Source organism: Filicampus tigris, chromosome 3 (assembly GCF_054856515.1).
Source record: "Filicampus tigris isolate MCC_2025a chromosome 3, RoL_Ftig_1.0, whole genome shotgun sequence".
Taxonomy (NCBI): domain Eukaryota; kingdom Metazoa; phylum Chordata; class Actinopteri; order Syngnathiformes; family Syngnathidae; genus Filicampus; species Filicampus tigris.
The window spans coordinates 4,384,320-4,402,818 of NC_141219.1; the positions used below are offsets into that span (position 1 = coordinate 4,384,320).

The window sequence follows — 18,499 nt, forward strand, 5'->3', positions numbered from 1 at the left end:
GCTGCTGATGGGTGGTAGTCGAAGGAAAGCGGGGGAAGGGGCGGCGAGGTATGCTAGGCGTAGACACCCTTGCCTAAGTGGCTTGTCACTTCCAATTTGGAGGGTGGAAGTGATGGATGGGGGGGAGGGGCGGGGACAAGTTGTCACCCGAAACCCTCCCTAAGTGATGCGTCGCGTTAGGGCAAGTGTGACTTGCTCCACTAGATGGTGCCGTCTTCTCTTTTTTAAATAACAACCATGCCTCGGTAAAACTTGAGCGACTTGCCAAACAAGCAGAACGCCTTGCTTGTCGTGAGATTTTATTGAACCTATGTGGATTCGAGACACGCTTGCGTGCAGCAAAGAGGGACAGAATCGAGCCCTCCTCCATGTTCCATAGCAGGGCTGGCCCTAGCCAATATGGCGCCCTAGGCTAGATTTTATATGGCGATCGATGATTTGCATATGCTTCCAAAAGAAAGAAGTCGAATAGCATCACTTTTAACATTGGCTTTACATGGCAGACGATTTCCAATATAAAATGGAACGTTTTCTTCATTTCGTGACTGTATTGTTACTGTCAAACAAATCATTTTCTGTCGCGACAACCAATTGCACAAACCAACTTGATATTTCTTACTCAAGTCATATTAACATAAAGTAACAGTACTGTTACTTGAGTACTTGAGGTACAGTGTAAGTTTCTTGCGTCCTGTTCACATAGAGCTGATTTGACTTGCCCAAAAAAAAAAACTCGGGAACCGCTTGATAGTCTTTAGATTTTCTTGTAACCGGCACAGATTTAAGAGACCACATTCCAGATGCAGAAAAGCAGACTCAGAATATAACCGAGCCCAAGATTTCTGTCAATTCCAGATTGCCTTGATAATCTTCAGATACTATTGCACAAATTCAAGATGTTTTGTGCCGGATGAAAAATAGCTCCATCTACCCGTGTTATTTTATTTTCATGCCTTACTTTGCGTCTGTAAATATGAATTTATGTGTCTCGCTAGAACGCGACTGAACTCCTTAAAGCGGAATGCATCCCAAACATATTTTTTTTCAAGAATATGTTCAATGCAAGCCCAGCTGAAACACAGCATTCTGCGTTTGTGGAATAAGAGTTAATCCACCCGTTTTTAGCCATCTCTGGGGCGGCCATTTTGTCACTTCTGTCGACTGAAAATGACATCACAACTGCTCAGGGCTCAGGTAACGACCAATCACGGCCTACCTGTTTTCTGAAGCTGATCTTACCACCATTTTGTTTAGAAGTGCCCTACATTTGGCTGTTCCAATAAAAGGTATTGCCCCCATGCACCATGGTTTCAGATTAGCATGCCCGTTGCCTTTATTGCTCCAAAAGAAGGAAAGGGAGAAGGAGGAGGAGCGTGAGGGGGATTGCCATGTGATATTTTGCAATCTTGTTTCGGTTCAGCTGTACTATTTGATCTCCTCACCCCTAATGGTCGCTCATGTAGGCTGTGTGAATCCATCACATGGTGTTGCCGTTTATGAAACACATGAATATTTAGCAATGCAAACAAACACACACACACCGAGAAAAGGGGGAGGATGCATTTGCAAAAGCGTTTGCTAACGCGATGAGCCCCTCAGACGACCATCACGTCGACATACAAGGCCGCTTATTGATCTTGAAAGGCCCATCGAGGTGGTAATTGAAATCTCCCAAGGCCCCCCCCCCCCCCCCTCCCCCCCCCCTCTCCGTCCGCCGTGTTTTTACACGTTTCGTCTGGGGCCGTTGCTTTTGCCGACGCTTCGCTTCGTGTCTCACCTTTCAGTGTGTTTAACGCTGGAACAACGACGCCTGATGACGCCGCGTCTAGTTTGTCGAGCGGCGGCATTTCAAATATACGGCGCTCTCATTGCGCCCAAGACACGCTCAAGACAACCTGTGCTGGATTTAGCAATGGTGCAAAAGGGTTTGTCTCACAGTGTTTTGTTTTTTTGTACACAAGGCACAGTCCAAATTTGTTAGTAGCCTTTTGTTGAAGAGAAGATCAACCCAAGCATATTTTTTTCAAGAATATGTTCTATGCGGACCACCTCGTTGAAACAAGGCATTCTGATTAATCGTGCGTTTGTGGAATAAGAGTTAATCCACTCGTTTTTAGGCTCGACACAATGTAAGGACGGACCTGGTTGGCATTGTCCCTTCATTTAATGTAATATAAGTAAAACATGTAATACAATTTCAAGCAAATTCCAAGTGGGGGGAGGGATTTGCAAACATCATTTATCTTTGTAGTGTCTATTTGGTTACGGGTAATAGCGCCTGTTTGATTGCAATTTCACAGGCGGTCAATTCCACTCTGCGTAACTAGGCTATCGATTTTCACCGTAGCGTGGGGGGGGGGAAAGTAATAAATTGTGAAAACTAACATGTAGCAGAGGTAGGGGAATGCAAGTAACATCATTTGATTCATTCATTTGATTTCTAGTGAAAGGTGGACTGGCCTACCGTATATACTAATATTTTTACCACGGCAGATGGACGACGAATAACGGATGCTCAATTTATAGTCAAATGCCCAGCTCTTCTAAACGGACAGCATTTTTTTTTTTGTAAAATGCCCAGCTCTGTACATATATACATACAGTACATACTTCAAGTGAAAGTCAACCCAAACATATTTTTTTCAAGAATATATTCTGTGCAAGCCTACTAGTTGAAACTCTGATAAATATTGCGTTTGTGGAATAAGAGTTAAGCAGCAAAATGCACCCCTTTTTAGCCATCTCCGGGGGCGGCCATTTTGTCAATTCTGTCGACTGAAAATGACCGACCAATCACAGCTCACCCGTTTTCTGAAGCTGAGCCGCGATTGGTCACTTCCTTGGCCCTGAGCAGTTGTGATGTCATTTTCAGCAGACAGAAGTGACAAAATGGCCGCCCCCCCTGAGATGACTAAAAACGGGTATATTTTGCTGCTTAACTCATATTCCACAAACGCAATATAAATCAGAATGCCGCGTTTCAACGAGTGGGCCTGCTGGGAACATATTCTCGAAAAAAATATGTTTGGGTTGATTTCCGCTTTGAGCAGCGGAGCTACAATCATTCTGCTGACAGAAGCTTCTGAAACAATTCTACTCACCTGCTGAGCTTTGTCCTTTATTGCCCTCTACATTAAACCTCGAGAGTCTCACCTCACTGCATTTGCCCTGAAAAAAAATTCCTTTGAATATTCATGCAGACGGTGCGACACGCGAGCGAGGGCCGCATCATTAGCGTTATCATCCTTGCCCCCCACTTGAAGCCCTCTGACAGAGCCGCACATCATCCGGCAGCTATTTCGAGGAGGGGCGGCCAAAAAGGACAAAAACAACGTGGAGATAATGAGCTTGTTATACCAAACGGGGCAAGAGAGTTTTAACTAGCGGCGGCACAGACACTGAGTGTTCTCCTTCAGCCATCAAGTAGCCTCCTAAAAAACTCGCATTAGTCATTCAATTGGAGGGTGCGAGTGCGAGGGAGGGTGGGTGCAGCGACTCTGTCGGGGTGTTGAAATTTACAATGAAAATCGTTCCGATGGAAGGGAGACGGTGTGCTTACTATGTTCGGATGTTGAAAGGGATGTAAAGATTAGCAGGTGTGCAATGAAAGGCAGCAATAAAAGCATTTTCTGACTTTTTTTTTTTTTTGGGGGGGGGGGGGGGGGTGGCGTGCCTTTTATGGTTTTTGGTGCAAAACGGTTTAGAATCAGATGGTGAAATCCAGTCACTGGCTCCAGTTAGTCATTGCTGCCCCGCACAGATTCCATCAACATCTCACATATAAATCACGTGACCCCCCCCCCCTGAAGAGAATACCAAAACAAATGAGACATTTTTCATTTGTTGCGACCGGAGTTAAAATAATTTGGCAATTTTCATGTTTTTTTATTTTTATTTATTTTTTTTTTTTTTTAAGTGTAGTTAGTTTTAATTAGTTTGTGTTTTTATTTTGTTTTTTAAGTGTAGTTAGTTTTAATTAGCTTTTGTTTTGATTTTTGTTTTTTAAGTGTAGTTAGTTTTAATTAGTTTTTAGAGCGGGTATGTTAGTTTTTGCTAGTTTTATTTTTTTCTGAATTATTTTTTGGTCCAGTGTTCATTAGTTTTAACATTAGTTTTACATTTTTTTTTTAAAAGTTAATGTAAATGCTAAAGATGAAAAAAAAAAAAAATCACACAAGTATCAGGTAGTAAAGAATCAACAAAAATATTTTCAAATATTTCCGTCCCTTGTTTGCCAAGTTGCCAACTTCCAAAGTGGATTTGTGGCTTGACTTACTGTTGCGAAGTATTAAACACTGTTGTAATGTGTACTGTTCTTTTCATACATCTTTTGCTTTTTCCATCGGCTGCCGCGAAGTGACGTCGCTTCTAGGCGACCCAGAGTAAATAAATACATTTAAAATGAACCACAAAGGCTCATACACTACGTGACAAAGACTAAAAATAAGGACATTTTCACCGTAATTTTGGTTAGTTTCGTAAAGCTAAAATGTAGTTCCAGTTTTTTTTTTTTTTTTTTTAAAGCATTTTGGCTTTTATTATTAGAAATGCTTTTCATTTTTAGTGCAACGCGCAGTAAATACACTCTGACTTCACCTTGCCTTCATGCACTCCTCCTTCAAGCCTTGAAATTTCAAGCACCTGCCAGAATCTATTATTCTTCCGCACACTTCGTGTTCCCCTCGACAAGAACAGAGCGACAGCATCGCCACCAGAAGTTCTGCGTTATTTTCACCATTCTGTTCATAACATCTCAAGCCTGGGAAATTCTCAGCACCTCCTGGTGGGAACTGCGGTATGAGATGACATCTCCCGTGAAAGAAGGTGAAAAACCTCAAATTAACTCTATCAAATGGTGTTTCTTTCATTGCCAAACAAGATAATGAGCCAGGGTCAATTCGGAGCGGTCAAAGACAACAATTCCCTCATTTAGTGGCCGTGTTTAAGTCTTAGTCGACCGAACGAGGACATGTAAGATGAGCGTAATCGCAAAATGTCCTGTTCCGTCGAAGCTATCCGAGGTGTTGATGATGCAACGCATCCGTCCTGACCTTCCTCAGACCTCCACCATGCAATCTCTTTCTTTCTTTTTATAACAGCCTCTCAGAGGACGTGGTAAATAGAGAAATCCATAAAACACTCAATGCTCCTGAGCGTCACGCATGCTCTAAACCTTTCAACTCTGACCCAAGTTCAAGGCAATGTGCATAAATCCTTGAGAAGAAGGCGCACGCGCAGGTACACAGACGATTCAAATGAGTACCTTCCTTCATTATTCCTCTTTCAATGCCATACTTCATGGTCATTTCATTTGCCCCAACGGACGTAGTATGTTGTACTTATTATACTACTGGGAACATGCTTCTGTTTAATTTTAATGCATCAGATGGAATTTAAAGCAACACCATGAAAAAAATTCATCCCAAGTGCATATAGTTATGTCGATATTAAGCGACAGTACTGGTCGCATTAGCGTTAATTACAAAATAAAAAATAAATTTAAAAAACGGTACACAGATACTATACTGTATTTTCCGGTCTATAAGCTGCTACTTTTTTCCTAGATTTTGAGCCGCGCGGATTATGTAGAGGTGCGGCTATTCCGTGGTTCTTTCTTCCACCACTAGGGGAGCTCTAACCAGAATTACTATACAATAGCCATTAACAGGATGTGACTGCAGGTGGAGGAGTTCAACAGGCGAGGGCGCTATGCACTAGGTAATGAATTAGGTGGCATGCGGAAGTAGAGCAATAGGACGTGCAGTGAAATGAAGATAAGTATTTTATTTTATCTTGGTTCCTGTTCAGTTTTAATCAGCAAAGTTGCTGCCGTGTTAAAAGGCATTGTTAGGAAAGAATCTGTTCAGGTACATAATGTACAATCACAGTTCAAAATTGTTGTAAATGTAAATGCGAATGAGGTTAAATATCAAATTGTCCGCCTTATATAAAGGTGTGGCTTATAGTCCGGAAAATATGTCAATTAACGTGGCACAAAACTCTGAAGCTTGAGTTCATTTTAGCCGATAAGAAGTTTGAAAAAAAAAAGTCATTTCCTGTGAAAGGGGCACGACAACCACTATGTAATGAATGAATGTACAGAGAACAAGAGTTGCAAAGCAGCCCCACAGAAAGTAACACAAAAATTGCAGTCTCACACAAAATAATGCAATCCAAACGGAATTAAAGTTACACGGAAAGGTAACACGGTTCCAAAGGAAGCTAAGAAGTAACAACAAACTGTACAGGATATTTAAGCAACCGCAATGGAAGTAACGCAGCCACACAGAAGTGGTGCAACATTATTTTATCTTTTGATTGGCACACAATACAAACAGTTGGAGGTTAAGTGGACTCACATCTGCTAATACTCAATTCCGTCTATTACATAATGGAGATGAGGTGCTACGTTTGAAGGCTGCTGCTGTGAAGAAATAAAATCCCAAAACATATTTGGAAAAATCCAAAATGGGCTATCCTTGTTTTTTTTTTTTTTTTTTTTTTTTGTAAAATGCGTTTTTCAAAGCGCTATGTGTTTATTTATTCAAAAAATGCGCACAGCAGGCGCAGAAACAACAAACTACACGGACGGGAAGTGACTTGAAACTCATCACTGATGCGGCGATTCATTTCGACGGATCCTTCAACTGGGTGCATTCAAGGATATCGAGGATGGCAAACAGTCATGGGGCATGTTGCCATGGCAACAAAAAGTCTCCCGGGACGGGGCGGGAACACGTAAACAAACGCCGACCGTCAGCTGCGGGATGGCAGTTAAGTGAATCAGCCGAGGCGAGGCGAGACACACCGGGCTCTTAATTGCCAGTCATCTTATTCGGACACCGCACGGCTCATGACCTTGGACCAGCGCACACACCCGCGCACACACAGAAAGTAACGCAATCACACCGGAAGAAACGCGGTTGAACTGGAAGTAACATTGTACAGCAACACAGGGAATTGCATTCACATGGGAAGTAATGCAGTTACAGAGGAATGCTAACAGTGAAACAGTCCGACAAGAAGAAGACACACAGAAGGAAGTGGCACAGTCAATATTTAGTAAATACTCAGTCAATATTCAGGCCAACTACTAGAGTCAAGTAGTTGGCCTAAATATTGACTTTTTTGTTGTACTTGGTGGCATGACCCTTACCTGCAAAATTTGCATTAAGCCTGTGACGCTTTGACTTCACCAGACTGTTGCATTCGTTATTTAAAGGCCTAGCTGGACCAATCCGACGTCGGAGGCCGTGAAGCGTCGTGATTGCGCCGTCTGATTGTGGTGTAGTGAGCGCCGTCGTAGCGTCGCAACCCGTCAGTAAGCGTCATGTTGACATTTGGTCACTCTGATTGGCTGTTAGCTAGCAAATCAGCGCTCGGAGCACAACATCGCGTCAAGAACGTGAAGACTGACTTCGCGTGGGAGTTCATCGTGAGCAAAGGATATCGTTGAATGGAATGCGTTGTTTACGTTTTTATAATCCGCCCCCCAGCCAATAGCGTTCCGGTTGGATTTTTCTAGCGATGAGAAATAGTGACTACCGCCGCCGATGGTACGGAAGGGTATTACATCTTATGCGCAGAAGGTACTTTAATGGTCAACGTCGCTGTCTGTCGTTGCGGCGTATTTTTCCAGAGTGACGTGCCGACAGCCGGCCTGACGCCACAGGGGGGAAGCGTCCGTCACTGTTGGCCAACGTCGGATTGATCTATCTTGGCGTTAAAATGCTTTCCCGGGCCTTAACTGCAGCCTCTTCCAGTTCCTGTTTGGTTCTGGGGGTTATAAGGAGATCCTTTCTTTCACCATTCTTTGGCCTTTCCATTACTTTGGTAGAGTTTAAATTGGTTTCAACAGGCTATAAAACTTTGTTCCAAAGGTTTTGTAGCCCATTTTTGTATTCTTTGCAAGATCCAATCTGGTCCCCCAAAAAAACAAGCTCATCTGTGAAGCACAGTGGAGGTCATGGCATGACTTGGGCTTGCATTGCTGCTTCTGGAACGGGCTCACTAATGTATATTGAGGATGTAACTCATGATGATAATGGCGGAATGAATTCTAAAATCTAGACAAGTGAAAAATAATGTCCATTTTTTTTTTCAATTTTCTTATTTTTACGTGTCGTTTCCGCGTAACAGACGTCGCATTGATGTGAAAATTAAAAAAATGTTCCAGAATTGGACGTAAGCGTTTTTCACAGGACAGCGACGAAATGCTTGTTTGTCCCCGTGTGCCTGGTGCTTGGCGTGCAACCAATCTGGCGGTAGACAACGGATGAATGGACAAATACAGTATAACAGCGGCCCCACTTGGAGCACCCCGAGGTGCCATGATGGGATGCGGAAATGTCTTAGTTAAGCCGCCGTGCCCTGTCTGCTCACCTCCATTTGCGGCGTGGCCAGAAGCACAATTGCGGCCGTCCCATTTTCGCCCAACCTCTGCTCTGTGTCACGCTCTCATACGCACCGCATCTCTAGCTGCCCAGCCTTCTATCCGTCCCCTTATGCTCCATCCCAACATGAACATCCGTCTGCCGGCTTCATTTGAGTCAAACCAGCACACAGGTCGACTAAAATCATCCAGTATACTACGATGCACTCATTGGGCCACTTCTATAGGAATGCATGAGTGCGACATGTAAACTCATGATTCCAAACAAAAGCTATAAATAAAAAGAAAAAATACGAAACAGACATGGCCCTTTATACATGTGTGTAGATAATCGTAGTCATAAACCAAAATCTAAAGACCGTATAAAGTGCAGTGTCTTGACCAATCATGGCTCAATTTCAGAAAACAGCTGAGCCATGATTGGTCGTTATCTGAGCCCTGAGGGTCTGTGATGTCATTTTCAGTCGACAGAAGTGACAAAATGGCCGCCCCCTGAGATGGCTAAAAACGGGCGGATTCATTCTTATCCCACAAACGCAATATTTACCAGAATGCCTTGTTTCATCTCGTGGAACTGCATAGAATATATTCTTGAAAAAAATATGTTTAGGTTGACTTCCTATTTAAGCCTTTTTTTTTTTTTTTTTTTAAACACACCAAGCGATTCACAACTCTTCAATAGTATTTCATAATTGTTCCATGAATAAACACGTTTTACAGAAACAAACCTTTTCTTTATGATTGTTCTTGTCCTTGATTTTTTTTAAATACAATTGTACCCCTTAGACTATAACAACTCTGATTTCGAACAGCTTCTGGATACTGTGGCAAAGTTGGTTATTGTCTGCGTTGCACATTATTTGCGCTGTTTGGAATTCAACTAAGTCATTGAATTTGAAAAGTGAAAGTGTTTAATGGAACAAATCATGGATTAGTTGATTCTATATAAGTTGAAGAGTTACTAATTCATGCGGCCCTTTTTTGTAGCTATAAACATGTTTCTCTGATTCTGTATCCAGAATTGCGCATTTACAAAAAACAAACCAACAAACAAACAATATCATGACATAACCAGGAACATTGCATTGTGCAAGTGAGTTTAGAAAACCGATCTACGGTTTAGAAGATCATCCTCACCTGATTATGCATCTGCATTTAAATACAAAAATAATAATACAGTACATTAAGTGTAGAAGAAAAAACATTCTCGGATTAACACCATGGTGTATACGAGGTTTATTGGGTTTGACTTGTCAAACATGTTCTAAGCTTGGATTTAAAATGACTTAGTGAGGTTGACTGAGCCGAGATTTGAATATATTTGTTCCATAGCTGGCCCCGCTACACCTTTTGGAAAACTGACAGCGGTCCGTCTTCTTCACAGACTCCATGTCTGTCTTTATGCAGAGAACGTGGCTTTTGCAAGTTCCGTTTAAAACTCATTCACCGCCATTGACGAATTAACTTGTCTTTTCACAGCACACCCATTCAATCCCGGGAATTTATTTCCATATTTTTTTTCACATTTTTTTCAAACGTTAGTTCAAAAGAGGGTCTGAAAATGTCTGTCAGTGAACGAGTTAACGATACACACAGTGTCCCCAGGCGGGCAGCAAAGGCAAGCGTCTTTGGGGTTATTAAGAAACAGCAATTAGACCGTTGAGTGAGGACCAGAGACTCACCTGGATGTTTTCTCCAGGCAACCGCACGCCTCCGTTGCCAACCTTTGTTGTCCGCCAGCGAGAAACCATTGCACACGTCCATAGCAACTCCTGACTAGCCTCCAGCATGCCCCCGCAAACATGCCTCAGCCCTGACTTCAGCTGTCCCTCATTATCATTCTTTATCAACACCCTCTTTTTTTTTATTTTTTTATTATTTTATCAAGTGATGTATTTATTTTTTTTTAACCCTGTGCCCTCTGTCCAAATGCGTGTTATCTCGGGCAAAGTAAAAGTTCTCTCTTCTGCTGTGCTCTTTGTTCTGCCCTCAGGCGATAGTCCCAGTGATAAGCTAAACAATGCAAACAGCCTGCGGCCATTTTATTGGAAAAAGAGTCACGTATACACAGCAGGGCTGCGCAAAATTCCGAATTTCAGAATTCAATTCAATGGATGAATTTGGATTGGCTCCACCGCGATGAATGTTGAATTAAATGTCGTGTTACGTCATTTTCGACAAGGCTTAAATTTGAGTTTGAATTGCAGGAAGTGGAATTGAATCCGGTGCGATTGCGAGAAACTCGTTCTCATCACATACCAGTGAGAGTGGCACCGTGTATTTCACCGGTGTGCTCCACGCAAAATGTTTGGGCAGCCGTTTTAAATCCGTAAGGTATTCTGGAAAACAAAGTGCTCTTCTACGATCGTATCAAACAATACACTTACAATTTTTCCAATTTTGATGATCTGTTTTATCTGACTAGCCTTTTGATGTTCATAAAAAAAAAACAATTACTACACTTTTCTATTTACTATAATTAAAGTAATAATGATAATTAATAGATGAAATAATCATTTGTTCCGTTTTTTTTTTTTTGCAACAGTCACTTCAAACATTCATCAGGCACAACGCCAACGACCCCGTGACAACAAAATTGACAGATGTACAAAAAAAAAGACATTACAGTACTTCAAAATGAGATGTATAGTATTTTTTTAAACATTCATTCCTAAGTGAACTGCTACTCTGTATTACATAGGCAATCCGAAAGAATATGAACATTATAAGCCCTGCCTAGCATTGAATAGTTCTGTCAGTGAAGCGTGTCAACGCTTATCCTAAGCCTGTGTGTTAATGAATGCGTGGGTGCGTGTGTTAAAAAAAGGTTGTCGCGCTGACTGGCACCGCCCCCCTCAACCCAAAATAACTGGTGCGCACATCAGGTGTCATTGGCCCCAAGGCCCCCGGAGTGCAGCTATCTTTTAAGAACAAGGCTTGTTTGGGCTGCATTTTACACACCTGCTGCCGCATCAGTCTAAGTGTGTGTGTGTGTCTGGGGAAACATCTAAAAAATGTCAAACTTCTGCCAGGTGAAAGCACCAAAGCCCCGGTAAAAAAAAACAAACAAAAAAACTGCAAAACTTTCACACTTAGTATTTGTCATTGTGTTGCTTTTGACACATGCAATTGTCTTGAGTTTGGAATTGATTGAGTACTGCTTGAATTTTCTTTATCGTCCAAGCAGAGGCTATAGTATATTTTCTGTCTTTTCACTTTTAAAGCGGAAGTCAACCCAAACATATTTTTGTCAAGAATCTGTTCCCAGCAGGCCCACTAGTTGAAACACGGCATTCTGATTAATAGTGCGCTTGTGGAATATAGGTTAAGCAGCAAAATGCACTCGTTTTTAGCCATCTCCGGAGGCGGCCATTTTGTCTTCTGTCGACTGAAAATGACATCACAACTGCTCACAACGACCAATCGTGGCTCAGATTCAGAAAACAGGTCAGCCGCGATTGGTCAAAATGAATCAGAATGCCGTGTTTCAACTAGTGGGACTGCTGGGAACAGATTCTTGAAAAAGTTATGTTTGGGTTGACTTGCGCTTTAAAGGAGAGCATTTGGCAAACTCGCTGATGGCTGAGATGAGGGTACATTTATTATATTTGAGGTTAGACTTTGCAATTGATTGTGTTGCCGATGTCGCGTTTGGTCAAATATTTCCACATGCTTGAGGTACTGACTGACTACCTCTTTTCATTTTCATTGTCCAGAGCTGGGCATTTCGCCTATGTGACGGACCGCTCCGCCTATCCGCCTATGATGGATGTCCATTTTGTAGGCGATAAACGGGAAATTAAAAAAAAAAAAAAATAGTCGGACTAAGCATAGTCGGAAGCCCATTCTTCCCCGTCTATGTAATCGTCTATTTTCCAGCCCCTTACTTGGTATCGATGCAAAGCTCCGCTTTGTCAAAGTTGGAAATCGGAAAGCCTGTTTAAAATGATAGTCGGACCGGCCTGGAGGCGATTACTATTTGGTCCGGCTGGTCAAAATGGCGGAAGGGTACCCCTGCTGTAGGCGGAAGGTGATAAACGGACTGCGATTTTTTTTGTAAAATGCCCATCCCTGACGTTTGCTGATGCCAAAACACGTGATTGGCAATTAATCGATTTCAAGCTATGACCATCATTGCGGAGTGGTAAAGTCGATGCATCGACTCGTCAATTCAACCACTCGTAGAGGTTAGATGGAAAGATAGGTAGTTTGATAGATGGGCAAATAAAGGTAGATGGAAAGATACACATGGTAGAACAGATGGATAAACCGACACACCGATTAAGTCACAAACTGACAAAGTCGAGCCAACCAACCGAATAGACCAAAACAGAGTCCACATTAATTCGCGTCATAATACCGGATGTGGATTAAGTCCTCTCTGTCTATCTACCTGTCCATCCAACTTCCACCCATCTTGTCCTGTTCCTTTGTTTACCTGTCCTGTCCTTGCCCTTCCGTGTCCTCTAGGTGGTGGTAATGTGGATTAAACATTAGTTGTCAAACAAATAATGGCAAAAAAAAAAAAAAAAAAATCCAAGTTGCGTATTCCCGGATCCACACCTTAGTGCCTGTGGTTAAATTCATTTCCCCGTCAAAATCACTCACTTTCGATTCGGCCAACAACTGACCCGGAACGTACGCTACAGCTTTGCCCATCTGCTGAATGACAGTTGTACTAGCTAATCCTCAATTTGTAGACATTTCCTTACATTTTTGTTTCATGCTTTTGTGTCCATAGAGCAGTCTTGCTCAAAGAATTGAGTGGCAAATATTTCGAGGCAAAACGCTCCGTGTCAGCGTCCGTCCGATTCACTGGCTTTTGCATTTAAAGTGATCGCCGAGGCCAAGCTTTCCCTGCTTCCGTCGTGTCAGACTCGCTTTCGCCCGCCTGTCAGGGAGAACGCTGGAAAGGTGAGCGGAGAGGCGCGCTCGCCTCGGATATGCCGCTAATTTGACAGTGCTCAGAGAGGCCGCGAAATAATTGGAGTAGCGTTTACGTGCTGACAGATAGAGCCCACCAATCAAAGCATCCCGCTTTTTCACAGACAGGTTGGGATTTTGCAGACGAGACAAGTTTGTTTACCTAAAGAGGGAGTAGATTAATTTGACAAACTAGACATGTAGCCTTTTGTCTGGGCTGTTTGTGTCCGAGGACCACCGAGGGAGAGCAGGCGGGAGCATACAAATGACGCTGTTGGGATAAAGAGTCAGGGGCGAGCCAGTGCTGGCCAGTGCTCACGCTTACGGACGTGTCTAATAGGGCAGCCTCTTCAAAGTGCTTCCTGTCAGGAAAAAGGCGAAAGGTTTGTGTGGCTGTCCAAGGGTGTCAGGCGCAGCTCACATTCGGAGTCGTCTCCATTGAAAGATTGCCAGCTTCAAGTCAGAGGCGGGAGGATCTTCCCATTAGCAGCGTCTGTACGCAGCTTCAGGAGGGAATTACCTGCATCCTTCAAACCAGAACATCACTGACGATACAGCAGCTTAGACTGAAACATCCCACTCAGACAAGTGCAACCGAATAGCAATGAAAGTTGGCGCTTCTGACGAAAAGAAGTGCAAAGAATACCGATGAAAGTCGAAGTTTCAAAAGGTACAAAGTGATATCCCCTTAAAGGTCGCACTTTCTGGCTGGAAAAAGTGAACTAGAAAACCAACGGAAAGATTTTGACCAGGATAAATGTTATGGAATACAAATGGAAGATGTCTGAATAAGAAAACGTGCAACAAAACGCAGTTGGAGTTTCTGACTTGGAAAAGTGGAATGGAATACTAATGAAAGATGGTGTTTATGGCTATGAGAAGTGCAAAGGAATACCAATGAAAATTGCAGTTCCTGACTCGGAAAAGTGCAATGGAATACTAATCAACGTTCGAGTTTCTGACTAAGAGAACTGTGAAGGAATACCAACAAAAGTTGGAGGTTAAAGTGCAACAGAATACCAATGAAAGTTGGGAGTTTCGGCCACGGACAAAAGCAGTGGCCCCTTATGAAAGTTGGACTTTCCGACCACGCGAAGTGCAAAGGAATACGGTGCCAATGAAAGTTGGAATTTGTAGCTAGGAAAACGGAATCAATCAAGGAACGATGACAGTTGGAGCTTCTGACTGGAAACTGTTTACTAATGAAAGTTTCTCACTAGGACAAATTCAAATTCACCGCTTCCCAAAATACTACCACACCTTAAAAAAAAAAAAAAAAACAGTGACACATGACAGAAAAGCACTGCCTTTCAATTAGACAGGGCGATGGACAATTGATATGAAGCTCCTCCAGTCACTTCAACATATTACCTTGGCGCCAAGATACCACAGGATGGCACCAACGCAATAACTTTATTTTTAGACAGTTTTAGACATGAGCACCCAAAAAAAAAAAAAATTGAGGAGCTGAGAGTTTCAGGATACATTATAGTGAAAATGTGGATTGTAAGACATTGGGGACATTTGATTCAGAGGTTCCACTGCAGATGACGGCATCAAGTCACTTTTGAGAGCTTCTTCGCCGAAGGAAGCCATCAACGTCAGCGGTGTCGTGTCTTCCAGATGGTCAGTGAAGATTTGGCCCGCGGTAGTTGACAGAAAGCGTCAAACTCTTTTCGAAACTCTTTGGCTGGATCTCATTTGCACCCTTGTCTTTTCGGTCCTCTCACTCGTATCCATCTCGCCATCCTGCTTCTCCTCTGTCCTGCCCGCCCCCGTATCTGTTTTCTCTCTCGGTCGTACGCATTCTTGCCCACCCACAACCTTATCCGGATCCCTGGATGTCGCTTTCTGCCCTATCGCCCGTCCTCCTCTCGGAAAGAGGAGCGATGCTCGCTGAGCCTTTTAGCATCAAAAGGTCTTTTACTAACGATGGCTTGGAAAATTAACAAAAGACATATGTTGATTGAACTGTCAGGAAACATCATTGATAACCAAAGCAGGACTACTTCTTTTTTTTTTTTTTTAACTAAAGGCTCTCTTCAAGATAGTCATCATGACGTCATGCTCCACCCACATTGGTTGGTGTAAGCAAAAACGCTTTCGGGGCTCATTTGCCAAAATAAAAGCACTGGCAAGCCTCCCATAGCACCCTGGTCGAATTTTCATATTTGAATATAAATAACGACAGTATCGTGGCGTTTGTTATCCTATGGCGAATAAAGTTGTGAGCAAACAGTCTACTAAGGAAGGCTAGCGGTGATCGGAGTTAGCCTCATGTCGTTAGCCGACTCGTCTGCTAGCTTCCGCTGCCCATGAGTGAGTAATACATCACCAAGGCCACCAGTAGAACACGATTTTCTGCACTGATTACTTGTGTTTACGTCCGATTTTTAACAGGTTGCAGTAAATGACATTCCATTACTGTAGGGGAAACCATGGAGTTGAAAACAACAACAGCACTAACAATAGCAACAGTGTTTGTGCTTAAACACTGTTGCGATTGTTGATTGTTTTGAAAAGGGAGACATACTCGTATGGATACTTTTCACCATTTTGATTAGTACAACAGCCCATAGAGAGGGTAAAAAAAAAAAAAAACAGAAAAGCGTTTGAACTCATGGATACAGCATTTTTAACAGGTGGCCAGGACCCAGTTATTTGTATACCAGCCATTCCAAAAAATACTTTCCCATCAGACTGATTCAAACAACATGCTCAAACAACATGTAGTAACTTCAAGGGGGCACGCACATCCGATCAATCGTAGAGGCAAGATGTCTCGTAGTAGAAGCACAGAGTTACTAATGGAGAATGACAGATTCTTGACAGCGGGAGAGTGAGCTGAGTCACTGTGGGCGTGCGAGCGATGAATAAAAGAATAGGCCAGCTGTCTGGATATCTCGCGCCCGCCGTCTTGCCACTCCTTTGATACCAACACCATTCCCGCCGCTCTCCCTTGGTAATCCTGCTCATTACGCTGCGTTGTCCCTCTGTTCCTAGACCACGGCCAATAAAACGGAGGGGAAGGGGAGGGAAGGGAATGTGCTCACTCGCTGTGGGATTGCTTCCATTTCCTGTGGATTCCGCGTCGATTTGATGCTGCGTGCCAGAGAACGGACGGTGTAGGACACACCCTACTCGGATCTTTAAGATACGGGCCCCGGCCGACCGACTTCAAAGCCATTGGAAAATCCCACGGCACGCCACCGAACACAAACGTCACAGAGAGTAGCTTTCAAAAGTTTGGCGTCACTTAGAAATGTCCTGTTTTTTTTCCTCAATGAAAGTAACACTAAATCAAACAGAAATACAGTCTTATTCAAGTGGTAAAATAAAATGCTTTTGTACTAAGGCTGTGCATTTAATCGAAATTCAATTACAATTATTACACTCCACGATTACAAAATTGGCATAATCATAAAAAACGATTATTAATATAAATTTATATCCAACGCCCTATATTTGTTCCCACAAGGAAATCGTACTTGAATTTATACATTTGCACCTTTTAAAAAAAAATGTTATAATAACAAATGTTATAAATTTTGTTTGGTCCTAAAGGAACTTACATGATTATAGTGTTTCAAATAAATTTGTCATTATGTTTTTTACGTTTGAACATTTTCTTTTTTTATACCAAAAAAGAAATGATCGTTTTGAATAATCATGATTTCAAATATCACCAAACTAATCGTAATTAAATATTTTTTTTAATAATCGAGCAGCCCTAACTTGTACCTTCTACCATCTTGTGAAGAGCATTTAATTGTTCTGCCTGTCACTATATGTCACTGGCATGGAGACCAAGTACTGTACGAAGATACATTATACTGCGGAACAATTGGAAAAAAAAAAATCTTGATTTAGATTTTTATGATGATTATTGACTATAATTGGCACACTGATTTAAAAAAAATAATCTGGTCAGTTGGACTCATCTACAGTTATGTGGCAACTTGTTTGCGCAGTCACGATTGAGACAGTGTGGTGAGAGGTGTGTGCAGCTCCCAAAATGTCAGAACTATCAATATCTGCAAACACAAAAAGCATAGTGGGAATTAAGAGGATTGGTGCTGGCTTTTCACTTAACCTTGTAACCGTGGGCATAACGTCCTAAATTCTATTTTGTTTTATGCCGTTTTTTAAGGTTTCAAAGCTAGTAACTATGCCAACTCAGTGTTTTATTTACATGCATACACATTAATGTCATATATACTTTTTGAAGAAACGGGGATCAAAAATTGACGTGATAGAGAACAATTTGTTGAAAACAGCTGTCAGACCTAACTCAACAAAGTCGTTTTCCTGAGTGTTATTTGTAAAAAAATAATTTTTCGACCAATTAAATGAAATTGAATAGCTTCCCACTGCACGTTGGCTGGGAATCACTGGTATAGTGTATGGACTGCTGCTTTTTTTTTGTTTGTTTGTTTTTTTATTTATTTATTTATTTATTTATTTATTTATTTTTTTTTTATTTATTTTTTTTTTTTTGGGGCGGCACGGTGGTCGACTGGTTAGCACGTCCGCCTCACAGTTCAGAGGTCGCGGGTTCGATCCCGGCTCCGGCCTCCCTGTGTGGAGTTTGCATGTTCTCCCCGTGCCTGCGTGGGTTTTCTCCGGGCACTCCGGTTTCCTCCCACATTCCAAAAAAACATGCATGGTAAGTTGATTGGATACTCTAAATTGCCCCTAGGTGTGATTGTGAGTGCGGATGTTTGTCTCTGTGTGCCCTGCGATTGGCTGGCAACCAGTTCAGGGTGTCCCCTGCCTACTGCCCAAAGACAGCTGGGATAGGCTCCAGCACGCCCCGCGACCCTTGTGAGGAGAAGCGGTACAGATAATGGATGGATGGATGTTTTTTTTTGATTCAGTAGAAGCTGTTATAGTCAGAACAGCATGTCTCTGACCCCAGTTGTCATGGTAACTAAAGTCAGATTTAATATTGGCCCTGCAGTATAATGCAAATGTAATAAACAATAAGACTGGCAATTGGAAGTATTAGTGGCGCAGGGGGACATTTATTTACTCAGATGCTGAAGGAGGGAGTCATCGACAGGATGTAAGGCTTTTCAAAACGTTGTTCGTTTTCCTGTATTTTTTTTTTTCCCCCTTATTTCGTCGCGGTCCTCATAGTTCTCCATAGAACGCAAAGTTATGCTCTATTATACTTGATGAAAT

General features: G+C 42.4%; 1 protein-coding gene across 2 annotated transcripts in view; it reads right to left on the minus strand.

Moving 5' to 3' along the window:
• chst8 (carbohydrate (N-acetylgalactosamine 4-0) sulfotransferase 8) overlaps positions 1–18,499 on the minus strand; it is a 189,502-nt gene that overhangs the window by 7,306 nt on the left and 163,697 nt on the right. The gene's annotated exons all lie outside the window — the stretch shown is intronic.